This window comes from Rhinoderma darwinii, chromosome 2 (genome assembly GCF_050947455.1).
Source record: "Rhinoderma darwinii isolate aRhiDar2 chromosome 2, aRhiDar2.hap1, whole genome shotgun sequence".
NCBI classification, from domain to species: domain Eukaryota; kingdom Metazoa; phylum Chordata; class Amphibia; order Anura; family Rhinodermatidae; genus Rhinoderma; species Rhinoderma darwinii.
The window spans coordinates 246,844,260-246,858,472 of NC_134688.1; the positions used below are offsets into that span (position 1 = coordinate 246,844,260).

Consider the following 14,213-nt stretch of genomic DNA (forward strand, 5'->3'; position numbering starts at 1 on the left):
ATGACACCAATTAATATCCCGGAAATTAAAATCTCCCATTATCACTACAGTACCCGCCTGTGCAGCCCGCTCCATCTGTTTATATAGCTGAACTTTCATCTCCTCAGTTATATTGGGGGGTCTATAGATTACACCAAAAGTAATTTTTTCAGTGTTTACCTCCCTTTCTAGTTCCACCCACAAGGTTTCAACCTCCTCACAGTCTTCACCCACTATTGTCTCTTTCACACTCGCCTTCATATCACTTCTCACATACAGACATACACCACCACCTTTCCTATTTGTCCTGTCTTTACGAAAAAGTGTAAAACCCTGTAGATTTACAGCCCAGTCACACGACCGATTTTTTGACGGCCAGGGAAACCTGGCCGTCAAAAAATGGGACATGCCCTATTTTCGGCCGTTTACCCGGCTGCCCGGCTCCCATAGAAGTCTATGGGGCTGGGTAATACACGGCCATCACCGGAATGTGTCCCGAGTGACGGCCGTGTCTTCCGTCGCTCGCGCTCTCTCTCCTCCTCCTCCTCCTCACAGTGCAGAGTGATTGTGAGGAGGAGGGTCTTTTTTTGCTCCCTGTAGGAGTCGGAATCCCCAATCCCCGGCCAGGGATTGTGGATTCCGCTAAAAGAGAAGTGAGTGACTACACTGTCCATATATGGACACAGCGACGTCACTCACTTCTGAAGCGGAATCACCAACCCTGTGGCCGGGAATTCCTCTCCAGGAGAAGTGAGTGACTACACTGTCCATATACACTACCGTTCAAAAGCTTAGGGTCACTTAGAAATATCCTTATTTTTTAAAGAAAAGTACAGTTTTTTTCAATGAAGATAACATTAAATTAATCAGAAATACACTCTATACATTGTTAATGTGTTAAATGACTATTCTAGCTGCAAATGTCTGGTTTTTAATGCAATATCTACATAGGTGTATAGAGGCCCATTTCCAGCAACCATCACTCCAGTGTTCTAATGGTACATTGTGTTTGCTAACTGTTTTAGAGGGCTAATGGATGATTAGAAAACACTTGAAAACCCTTGTGCAATTATGTTAGCACCGCTGTAAACAGTTTTGCTGTTTAGAGGAGCTATAAAACTGACCTTCTTTTGAGCTAGTTGAGAATCTGGAGCATTACATTTGTGGGTTTGATTAAACTCTCCAAATGGCTACAAAAAGAGAGCTTTCATGTGAAACTCGACAGTCTATTCTTGTTCTTAGAAATGAAGGTTATTCCATGCGAGATATTGAAGATTTCCTACAACGGTATGTACTACTCCCTTCAGAGGACAGCACACACAGGCTCTAACCAGAGTAGAAAGAGAAGTGGGAGGCCCCGCTGCACAACTGAGCAACAAGACAAGTACATTAGAGTCTCTAGTATGAGAAATAGACGCCTCACAGGTCCTCAACTGGCAGCTTCATTAAATAGTACCCGCAAAACGCCAGTGTCAAAGTCTACAGTGAAGAGGCGACTCAGGGATGCTGGCCTTCAGGGCAGAGTGGCAAAGAAAAAGCCATATCTGAGACTGGCTAATAAAAGGAAAAGATTAATATGGGCAAAAGCGCACAGACATTGGACAGAGGAAGATTGGAAAAAAGTGTTATGGACCGACGAATCGAAGTTTGAGGTGTTTGGATCACACAGAAGAACATTTGTGAGACGCAGAACAACTGAAAAGATGCTGGAAGAGTGCCTGACGCCATCTGTGAAGCATGGTGGAGGTAATGTGATGGTCTGGGGTTGCTTTGGTGCTGGTAAAGTGGGAGATTTGTACAAGGTAAAAGGGATTTTGAATAAGGAAGGCTATCAGTCCATTTTGCAACGCCATGCCATACCCTGTGGACAGCGCTTGATTGGAGACAATTTCATCCTACAACAGGACAATGACCCAAAGCCCACCTCCAAATTATGCAAGAACTATTTAGGGAAGAAGCAGGCAGCTGGTATTCTATCTGTAATGGAGTGGCCAGCGCAGTCACCAGATCTCAACCCCATAGAGCTGTTGTGGGAGCAGCTTGACCGTATGGTACGCAAGAAGTGCCCATCAAGCCAATCCAACTTATGGGAGGGGCTTCTGGAAGCATAGGGTGAAATTTCTCCCGATTACCTCAGCAAATTAACAGCTAGAATGCCAAAGGTCTGCAATGCTGTAATTGCTACAAACGGAGCATTCTTTGACGAAAGCAAAGTTTGAAGGAGAAAATTATTATTTCAAATAAAAATCATTATTTCTAACCTTGTCAATGTCTTGACTATATTTTCTAGTCATTTTGCATCTCAAATGATAAATAAAAGTGTGAGTTTTCATGGAAAACACAAAATTGTCTGGGTGACCCCAAACTTTTGAACGGTAGTGTATGTACATTGAAGTCAGTGACTTCTCCTGGAAGGGGGGGGGGGGTGAATGCAATCTACAGGGGGCTGTTTGGCATTACCTACAGGGGACTTGGTGGCATTTCATACAGGGGGCTGGGTGGCATTACCTGCAGGGGTCTGCGTGGCATTACATACACGTGGGCTGGGTGGCATTACCTACAGGGGGTTGGGTGGCATTACCTACAGGGGGGCTGGGTGGCATTACCTACAGGGGGCTGGGTGGCATTACCTGCAGGGGGCTGCGTGGCATTACATACAGGGGGCTGGGTGGCATTACCTGCAGGGGGCTGGGTGGCATTACCTGCAGGGGGCTGGGTGACATTACCTACAGCGGACTTGGTGGCATTACATACAGGGGGCTGCGTGGCATTACCTGCAGGGGCCTGGGTGGCATTACCTACAGGGGGCTGGGTGGCATTACCTACCAGGGGGGCTGTGGAATTATCTACAGAGGGCTGTGTGTGGCTACAAATTGAAATGAAATTCATCCGATTTTAAAACGGACAGGGAAAAAAACGGATGCAAAACAGGTCAAAATCGGCCGTTAAAAACGACAACACGGCCCGGAACGGATGCAAACCGGCCGGAAAAAACATCCGTTTGTATCGGGCGACACTCGGACCCTGTCGTGTGAATAATTGTAAGGACGACCATCCCATGATATGATGGGTTAGTGCCATCCAGGTCAGTTGTTGTCAAAACCACAGTTGCTACCGCCTACATAGGATGATACATTGCACTTTGCAACTGGTCATCGTGTTGACAAGATGTCATTGAGCAGAATCCTCCACCATGGATACCATAAGGGCAATGCGACCTGAAAGGCAAAAGCTTATCAGTGTTTACCAATGCTCTGAGAGCTGACACACACCATGTGGTGGAAGAGTTGTCAGGAATTCAGCGCCTCCATAGGACCGCGCGCCCTAGGAGGCTGATCAGGCCACGCCCCTTTGCCTGCCTCGTACTCAAGGGTGGGCGGGGGCTCAGCTTAGATGGTTAAGGACACACAGAGGCAGCAGGTGCGGCTGGAGCGGGGCTGATGTGACTGTTCCAGGTAAGAGCGGGGTTAACCCCTTCGCGCCCTGGAGGGGCTGGTGCAGAGCGCGGAATGAATGGGAATATTTAGCTAGATTTCTAGGACTTTAACCTTACAGCAGTGGCTATGTGTGTACTAGGGATAGTGGCGCTCATTCCCGGGCGCTGCAGTGCGTGTAACCCTTGCAGTGCTGGACATCCCCCCGCACACATTGCTGCCTGGCTGGAGCGGTACATGTGCAGCCTTGTGTCGTTATCCGGAGGCTCTGGCAGAAAACATTGATGTGTAGCTGTCCATGTAGCCGTGGTGCTGATCGCTACAACACTCATCATCCCCATAGCGATCACTTGACGGAACCTATAGTGTGGTGTTGTCGTTCTGTCCCTACGAGCAGTATATAGTGTACGTGCCTACTGTATGTGTATACTGACTATTGTTTACATAGGGGCTGACATGGCATCGTATATTGTTGTTAGGATCCTTGTGATGAGCCCACAGACCTGCGCTCGTACATCACAGATAATGTCATGTGTAAGCATCCTATGTGTAATCCCTTCTAGTAGATGAGCTGATACATCTGTGCCTCACCAAGTGCAGCATAGCCCTCATACACCAGTCAGTGCCACCTGTCTACAATGTCACAGAGCTCTGGATGACTGGCTCACCTGCCCCATAGCAAAGTGTCACCTTATGATATATGATGCCCACTATTTACACCATAAACAATGGATCTCAGTAGGTTGCTTTATGTTCTGCAAGTGGCTGTGCTTTATACCTAAAAAATACTTTCAGCAGCAAAATGGTTAAATTATAACCTAACTAATTAATGACCAATGACTGCCAATATTCATTTTTATGGTGGTCATTAAGGGGCTGCCTAATGACAGATGGGTTCCTGCTTTAACGGCCGGGATTGGACAAATCTCTGATTCCAGCCATTCAAACTTTAGATGCCACAGTCAATAGAAACCACGGCATCTTAGTGGTTTCAATGGGAAAGGGCTATCTCTGTTACCCCCCGCAACCCAATTGAATGGTTTCCATGGCAGCCAGGTTCCTAACAAAGCCTTGAGTTCTGCCTATTAGGCCATGCCATTTGATCGCCATAAAGAAAAAAAAACTACAATGCCTGTTGTTTTTTTATTTGTTTACCCCGCCTTCCAAAAAATGCAAAAAGTCGTACGTACCCTGAAATGGTACCACTAAAAACTTCAAGTCGTCTGGCAGGAATATGGTGACACACCAAGAATTTTTGGTTTCCTTGTGGAAAAGTAGTAAAACAAAAAATAAATGTAGTATCCCTATAGTCGTATAGGCATCAATTTAAAAGGAAAAAAAAATTTGAAATTACACCATTCTTTTTTTGCAATTTTCTCCCCAAAAAAGTTAATAAAAGTTAATCAATAAATTATATGTACCATAAAATAATGCCTTATAAAAAAAAAATGTCGACCAAAAAAATGTTTCTAAAAGTATGAACCAGTGTTTATCTTTTGGGGCTGTGCATAATATCCAGCATGGCGGGCACATAAGCACTTTCTGTATATAAAATATATACAATAAACTAAAGCATACTTCTATGGGGATCTAGGGGTCAATTTTTTTTTAAATTGTAAAGTTATAGTTCTGCTATTATATTTTAAACTATCGTGTGATGTAGTTGATATTTAATGTTGCATTATAAGACCTCTATTAGGCCACATGCACTCCACCATGCCTGTAATCACAGTCCGTGATTACGGGCACTGACGGCCGCGGACAGCCACCCGTGCCGTGCTCCCGTATAAAGTATGGGAGCACGGTCCGTAAAAAGCAAAAAAATACGACATGTCCAATCTTTGGTGAAGCCTTTCTACGGAACGAACACCTTAAATATACAGGAAGGTGTCTGTCGGCCGCAGAAATGAATGGGTCCGTCATTACGGACGATATCTACGGTTGTGTGCGTGGGGCCTTACACTCTGCAGCGGCTGTACTCTAGTGTAGACAAGCAAAGGTTTCTATGTGAATATATTACCAGATTCATTAATGATGATACACACTCCTATTTGCGGCTGTCAGTGATCCATCACACATGCATGCGCTGGATCATGTGTTGCTATGCATAGTTGGAAGCCGTGCTTTGATGGCTGGAAGCTGTTTTCTTGTTATAAGGAATATTCTATGAAGGGGATGAGCTGTGATAAAACAGTCTTTTTTTTATTTTCCGTCATGTTAATTCATGTAGCTTCCAACAATATCACTTGTGTTATATATCTATAAATGGCTGTCTGATCAGGATATTTACACATAGTTCATAGTATTTGCTGAATTGTACACACTATATGGACAAAAGTATTGGGACACACCTCTTAATCATTGAATTCACGTGTTTCATTCAGTCCCATTGCCACAGGTATGTAAGATCAAGCCTCTAGCCATGCAGTCTGCCTTTACAAATGTGTGAAAGAATGGGTCGTTCTAAAGATCTCACTGAATTCAAGCGTGGTACTGTAATAGGATGTCACAGTTGTAACAAGCGGGACGAAACACGCTTCTCTATCTGGCAGTCTGATGGACGAGTCCGGGTTTAGCGAATGCCTGGAGAATGTTACCTGCCCGACTGCATTGTGCCAACTGTAAAGTTTGGTGGAGGAGGCATAATATTATGGGGTTGTTTTTCAGGGGTTGATCTAGGCCCCTTTGTTCCAGTGAAGGGAATTCTTAATGCTTCAGCAGACCAAGACATTTTGGACAATTTTTTGCTTCCCGCTTTGTGGGAATAGTTTGGGGTTCAGCCCTTTTCTGTTCCAGCATGAATGTGCACCAGTGCACAAAGCAACGCCCATAAAGACATGGTTGGTTGGGTGAGTTTTTGGTGTGGTAGAACTTGACTGGCCTGTCCCTGACCTGAACCCTATAAATCACCTTTGGGATGAACTAGAACAGAGATTGCGAGCTAGGCCCTCTCATCCAACATCAGTATCTGACCTCACAAATGCGCTTCTGGATTGCTGGGTGGGTGGGGGGGGGGGGGTAAGCCTTCCCAGAAAAGTGGAAACTGTTTTAGCTGCAAAGATGTGACCAACTCCATATTAATGCCTATAGATTAAGAATGGAATGTCATAAAAGCTCCCATATGTGTAATGTGTAGGTGTCCTAATACTTCTGTCCATGGAGTGTATATGCAACCCAGCCATAAACAGCAGAGATACTACTATACATGTCTATGCTTTGCTTTGACCAAATAGCCCTTTAAAACTCTCTATAAGGGACTCCTTGTATAAACTACCTGTATGTACTATGTAAACAGGTCATTCAAAATGGAACAATAGTAAAAAACACTTTTTGAACTATCCTTAAGAAACTTTCTGAGCGTACTGTATATATTGCCTGTTTATAGAGTCTGTATCTGCTGTATGTACCTCCTATACTGTACTGTTTATACTGTGTGTTTGTATTACGTAATCTGATTACCCAAACTGCAATATTGACAAAGAAATACAAAATTATTACAGAATTCCGATTCCTCTAGTCTGTAAATAGTCTCTTTCTGTTGGTTTCATATTGCTATGTGCCTGTTAGATACAGTAATAGAATTTGTTTATTCATCATGTGAATGCTGACTACTACCGTGTATAATCTGTATGCATTCTGGGCTGAGTAGGGAAATCTTTGCTATTTCGTACCCGGTCCGATGTCTGTATTGGATGAAAGTTCTGTGTATCAACCTAGTGATTCACATGCTTACGGCTGGAGAGATGCTGACTCACTATTCCGTTCTCCAGGTAAATGAAGTCTGAGTCATTGCTCAGGTAATAGCCATTGGTAAGACAATCTGGATATGTTCTACGGGACTTTTCTAGAGCGTATCTGACCCAGAAATCGCAGGGAAGTTTGGCTGAATAGTCGCACCTAATGGTGCTTTAATCTGTTGTGGATATTCAACCGGATTGACTATTGCGGAGAGCCAGCGAACGTACAACCGGCCAACGTACAGCCGGCCTCCTTTGATGATGTTTCATCACATGTGACCACTGTGCTTGTGATTGGCTGCAGGGGTCACATGTTATCACGGGACGCTGACTGCACATAGAGCAGGCGGCAGTGCCGTACGCCATGGGAGTACCAGGAACGGTGAGTAAAGTATTTTTTATTTTTTTTTGAACATGCAGAATGCAGAATTTTCTGTAAATGCGCAACGTAATCGCAGCAAATTTGACAACTATTAGCATTTGTTACAGATCAATTTATCTACATATTCTGTGCAGAATTTTTCCACATCGTGTGGATGAGATTTGGGAAAATCTCATCCATTTTTCGTCTATTGTAAAAGCTGCAGAATTTCTACAAGAAATATCCGGTCGGAAATTTCACAGCATATCTGGCCCTTGGGTACATGTCCTTAAGGTTTATGTAGAAGAAAGCATAGTGTCCTTTAGAGCAGCGTAGACGGAATCCAAGTATTACTATGTAGACACTGGGAGGTAAAAGGAGCTAAAGGTTTATGGAGCTGCAGACTGCAGAGATTAAAAGCTGCATGAAGAACAGCCTGGTGCCTTGCCCCTAGAGATGGTTGTTTTCAGGGAAGGAATATGTATGTGAGTGGCAATAATAGGATTGCATTGGCCCCTGATAAGCATACTGTAATACAGTCTTCCCTTACCTGGGGTAATTTTCCTAAATCAAAACTTAAATCTTTCCTGACAAGTATGCTCCAGATCACAACATACTGAACTAGGGTGAATGAATAATTCACCTCCTATCCCTGTATTTAAAAGACGGAGCCTTGGCATAGTCTCAGGGGGTCCGTTGTTTCTCTGTGGCACAGTTATGCAGCTTGGATGCCATCTACAATGTGTTATATTGTTATGTATTGATCTGGTAAGGATTTCTTAATTTATTGTTTCTCTGAAGGTCAATCTAAGGTTGACCTGTAACAGGCAAAATGTTCGGGTTATTTTCATCTAAAGGATACATAAACAAAATCCAATATATCATTATAAATTTTCCTTCGTACTCACCTACAAAACGAATGTTTACGATGTTTCCAGGGAGCCACACTGGATTTGGGTGACGGGCCCATCTGGCCTTCGTTGTCATACGACACCCTCAAATAGAAAACTGAAATGACAAAATATATTCAATATAACATACAAACATATCAACCTATTCTAAAAATCTCAAACACACATCAAGATTCCATATAAACCACCCAATCCAAGAAAAAATTAGCCCTCTAATAAGATCAACACTCACTCGCAAGTTCTTATAATTACAATACAGGACCGGACTACCATTTCCGGCTTGCGTTCCAACAAACCTCAACGATGACACGCACAGAACAATCAGCTGACCACATTGACTCAGTACAAAACCTGACAGCGCGCGCTATTCAAAATCATTACAGCCAAGTTTAAGGACGCGGCAGTCGTCCGAAACGCGTAGGCCCCGAGGACATTACCTATACTTCTTACCTACCCAGGACTATCCACAACTGGACTTCCTTTTAACCATATGCCATTAAACTTGGAACAGAATATCCATTTTATACATTCACTCAGCGCTGGATCCTACTCCTTCCCTTGTCTCTTCTAATTCACCGTGTGCCGACACGAGAATCCGAGCGCTATCCACAACACACCGGAGTGTGTCAGGTGAGCTGGAGGCTTCCTCCCCTGGTTCCATTGACATAACTCAAGCTATGGCAGCACAGGTCAGGGGTTGCTGCTTACTTATCCATTGTTAAAATTCCTGAATTTTTCTTATCAATAAACTCTTGTTCATAGTATTTGTCATAATGCCAATATTTCAGTCTAATTCATTTTGTATCCTATATGATATGAGTGATATATAGGTACACTAATATAAGATATTCAAACACTCCACATATAATTTTAGTTTGACCTGCAAGTGTATACATGCCCTAGAAAATCGGCATAGCTAGGGTTTGGCTGGCGGGTGGGCTCCAACAAGCCACTCTGCCTTGCCCAGTGCATTGAGAAACTGGTCTAGGGCAATGAACTGAATCATTGCCCTAGGTGAAGGCGAGCCTGGATGCAACTGTCCTAGAAGCAGACCATGCAGCTGCTTTGGGGCTTGTGGAGACGGGCTGTGGTCCTCAACTTCTCCTCCATCAATGATGTAACATGCACAGGGCCCCCACTTCCACAGGTGCCACAACATTAGATATATGAGAGGTTTTCAAAGGGATGGAAATGTAAAGATCAACAAGCATCAGGTGGGGTGATGTAGCACCATAGGAGGCCTCTCTACTCTAATTATACCCATGCTAAATAGGCATACTTGCATCAAGTGTTACCACCCCATTAAGGATTTAATTTTTCTTTACTTTGTATTTAATTCCATGTACTGTACTCAGGAAAAATCAGGAGTAATCATTTCTTTCTTATTTTTAGTATAGGGAATTGAACAAATGTGCAACAATCTGATATCATGCAAATGGAATATAGTTAAGCACATCAGCAGAGGCATAGCTTAGAGGGATCATCGAACTTGTTAATTTTAGCTACAAATGTGCTGTCTGTGTTTATTTATAAGTGGCCAACATGCGACCGCTGCACAGAGGCCTCAGCGGTAAAAGAGCGATGGGCGCCCTGATGCCATGGATACAACACGTCACCACTGTGGCCTCTGATTGACTGGAGTGGTCACATGCTGCTCGCGTGTACACAATACCTGGAGGACTGCCAGACCGTTAGCAATGGATCGCCGGGGGAAAGGATAGATGAGTAATATTTTTTTTTCTTTTAGGACATCCACGTAGGATAACCCCTTTAAATAGGTTGTCTGAGAGTTTTACTAATTAAAATAAGTGCAGAAAAAGGGATCAAATAAAAAAAACAAAAGTTACTGACCTGTTAAATTCCCCACCGATGCTCTGGTGGTCCCCACTGGTCTTTGTTTACTTTTCCTGCGGTGATGATGTGCCGTACATCCACGTGACGGCTGCAGCCAATCGCTGGACGCTAAGGCTAGCATGTATGGTACGAGACAGCTAAGGCCAGTCACTGACTGCAGTGGTCACGTGGATGTATGGCTCGTCATCACTGCAGGAAAAGGAAGCAAAGACCGTAGGACCACCAGAGCATCGGCACTGGAGTGGTGGGGATTTAACAGTAACCTTTTGTTTTATTGTTTTATTACATTTATTAAACCTTTATTAACGTTTAATTAACCTTTGTTTTACTGCAATTAGTTTCATTTGTAAAACTCTCGGACAAGTGGTAGGTAAAAGTCTTTCAAACTGAAGCTGGTGGTCTGACCCTATCTAGAGTAGTCTTAAAAAATAAAGACTGGCAGCACTTCACATGCAGTAAAGAAACAGATCCAAAATGTACATATATATAGAAATATTTATAATATTTTCCATGAAGTTATGTTAAGAAAAATATATTTCACCACTTGATTACTATTCTAAGTCTCTAATGTAGTACATAGTAAATTATCATGTTAAATAACCACTTAGATCAGTACTGATATTTCCACTTAGATCAGTATTTCCCAGATCTGTCATTTAGGAAGCCCAACAGAACATGTTTTGAGAAGGTTGCACATATGTTTTCTCTATGGAAAATCCTCAAGATATGGCCTTTTGGGGTTCCTTGAGGACAGTTTTGGGAAATACTACCTTAGTTTGTTCAGTTGTGCTGTGGGGAGCTTTACTGGTTATCCTATGAGACACTAGAAAGTGCCCTGCATGGCTGAAGGTGAAGTCTCATCATAGTGAGTAAAAACAACAACGGGTAAATACTGTTGATAGATAGATAGATAGATAGATAGATAGATAGATAGATAGATAGATAGATAGATAGATAGATAGATATGAGATAGGTAGATATGAGATAGATAGATATGAGATAGATAGATATGAGATAGATAGATATGAGATAGATAGATATGAGATAGATAGATATGAGATAGATAGATAGATAGATAGATAGATAGATAGATAGATATGAGATAGATAGATATGAGATAGATAGATATGAGATAGATAGATATGAGATAGATAGATAGATAGATAGATATGAGATAGATAGATAGATAGATAGACAGATAGATAGATAGATAGATATGAGAGAGAGAGAGATAGATATGAGAGAGATAGATAGATATGAGAGAGAGAGAGAGAGAGAGAGAGAGAGAGATAGATAGATAGATAGATAGATAGATAGAATAGTAATGTATATTACTCCAGTGCTATGTATTTAGACCAGTGTTTAATTTGCTTATGTATAGTGGCTTTTTATTTTCATTATGATGAACTTCTAGACTAAATCCTATATGTTTGTGCTTACTGTGTATTTTAGATATACATAAAATGTGCTTATTTTCCAATGTGCTACTGATATTTATTTGTACGCACAAAGCAACCATTTTACTTGCTGGGATATCGTGTTGGTTTACAAAAAGCGGCTCCCAGCAAGAGCGAGGACAGCTGTGCATGCTATCTCAATAAGCCTTGTATCCCGGCACAGCTTTCGGTAGGCTGGTGAAGAAAACTTTTGTCATGTACAATGCAGGTGCACTTATCCTGCAATTGCACGTTATTGGCTTTTGTGATACTCTTAGGTATGAAAAATTATTACAAACTAGGTCATCCCCAAGTGGAATCTTATTTCTATTGTTCCCTATAGTATTTGAATATTAGAACTCTGGGAATATGAATACAAAACCAATTATTCTGATTTTCTGAAATACAATTCATAAGTGACTTTGGAAAAAAAGACCTAAATAACATTGTATCCTTACTACAAGTTATACATATCCTCTCTTGTGTGCAGAGTCACTAAGAAAGGTCTATTTTTTCATTATGATGATTATTATTATTTATTTCTCAAATGTGTTTTTATTGAAAAATTGTAGCACAAGCAGTACTAAAAAAAAAATATATGCAGTTTTTGTAATTGAGATGAGGTTAACCACTCAGCCACAAGACTAGATCCTGAGAGTAAGAAGAGATGGTACACCGGGGTATGCTAATGAAGTTAAATTAGAGGTGCGTTGCTTCATGTGAAATTCTCTCCAAGGCCTCCAAGTCTCCAAATGTTTAACATGGCGTCCCGATTCCAAACTAGCAAGCTCCTCCATTCTCGCGAGCTGATATACCCTATCCCTCTATTGTTCAATCATTGGGGGTTCAGCTGATTTCCATTTAGAGGAATAAGTAGTTTTGCTGCCGTGAATAGAATAGTGGGTAGGTTATTCCCAGAGGGGTGAAATTGAGAACTAGAAAGCCATAACAATATTCAGGAGAAAGCGAGAACGTGAACTTGCATACTAGTGAGATATATTGCTGTATTTCATTCCAGAAGGGCTTAATAGAATCACAGTGATACCAAATGTGTGATATAGTGGGGCCGTGCAGACAGTTCGTGATTTTTACGCAGCGGTTGTCCGCTGCGTAAAACTCACGTCATGTCCTATATTTCTGCGTTTCTCGCGCATCACGCACCCATTGAAGTCAATGGGTGCGTGAAAATCACGCGCAGCACACGGAAGCACTTCCGTGGGACGCGCGTGATTCGCGCAACAGCAGTAAAAAGTATGATTTACAAAGCTGGGCATGGCACCTGGACCACGTACACGTACCAAAAGTGCAGAGTTCCCGAATAAAGAAACGTACAGTATTACATCGCTATTTGGACGCAGTAATGTTGTTTTTGAGAAAGTCCAGTAGGTTGTTAGGGCCACCACTTATCTTAGAGAGTATAGATAAAAATTAGAGCTGTGCTCTCCAAAACAATGCAGATTTTTATGCTGAGTTATTAGTGTGGTTTTGCATTATCGCCAAACAGTACAAAAGGGGGGGGGGGGGATGATGTGTGGCACTTACTTAATAGTTAGAGAACGCCGACATCAATAGGCACTGTTGACCAAGAGTTGTGGGTGTTATACAGGGTCTGAAGCAGAAACGTGGCAGTTGTGACTGAGGCGTTGTCTGCTAGGTAAGTCCGTTTGCAAATTTGATCCGGGGATCCGCGCCTCCACCGGGCTGCAGAGTAAAAGGGAGTTATCCGGATTACCTATATTGGTACCTGGATGCCGCCGTCAGCATATATGGGAAAGTTCGTCAGAAAATTGAGGCAGCGGCTTCTCTCCCCCGTAGGCCGCCAGTTGGAATGGCCGGATTTTAGGTGCCAAGTACTGGAGAATGCGAGTATCTCGGCAGGACTGAAGGAGCGGTATGGTAATCCACTCTTTAGAAACTTGGTCCGTGCAGCAAGCGAGATTGGGCAGAAATTGAGGCCGCGGTCTCGCATCTTCACTAGGCCGCAAGATGGATAGGCCGGTTAGTGGCGCGAAAAAGTCCCAGGACGTCTCCACATAATTAGCGGGACCTGCTGAAGCTGAATCCATTGGATAGATGAGCTGGATTTGTACAAAATCATGCAGATTCACTCGGATGGGAGTCGTTGCAAATAGAGCCGCCGGTCAGTACGTCTGCTGAAGTCGGCATTCAAGCCACCCCCCGATTATTATTATTTTTATCAGTGTGCCATTAAATTAAACAAAAATATATATTATATTTCATATAACTGTTCTTTGCATCAATTTTTACATTTATTCAAGCATCCTCCATTTGCAGCAATTACAGCTGCAGTTGTTTTGGCATTGTAATTGTCAGTTTTTATTCATATAGATATGGGCAAATAAAAAACACTAAAAACAGTGCAAACAGAGCTGCTGTTTGACCAAGGCCCCATGCACACGACCGTGTCCGTAAACACGGCCTGCGACTGCGGTATTACGGTCTGCGGTTTTACGGTCGTGTGCATGGGGCCTGACACTGGT

The 14,213-nt window shown here is 42.7% G+C and overlaps 1 protein-coding gene across 6 annotated transcripts in view; it reads left to right on the forward strand.

The window, feature by feature from the left end:
• The first annotated feature begins 3,355 nt into the window (after positions 1–3,355).
• RASL10B (RAS like family 10 member B) overlaps positions 3,356–14,213 on the forward strand; it is a 101,137-nt gene continuing 90,279 nt past the window's right edge. For 4 of the 6 annotated variants that reach the window (XM_075853017.1, XM_075853014.1, XM_075853019.1 and 1 more), the window contains exon 1: positions 3,356–3,434. The gene's annotated coding sequence lies outside the window, so the exon portion shown is untranslated. The remainder of the gene's footprint in view (positions 3,435–14,213) is intronic. The other 2 variants (XM_075853015.1, XM_075853018.1) reach the window with 2 other exon arrangements.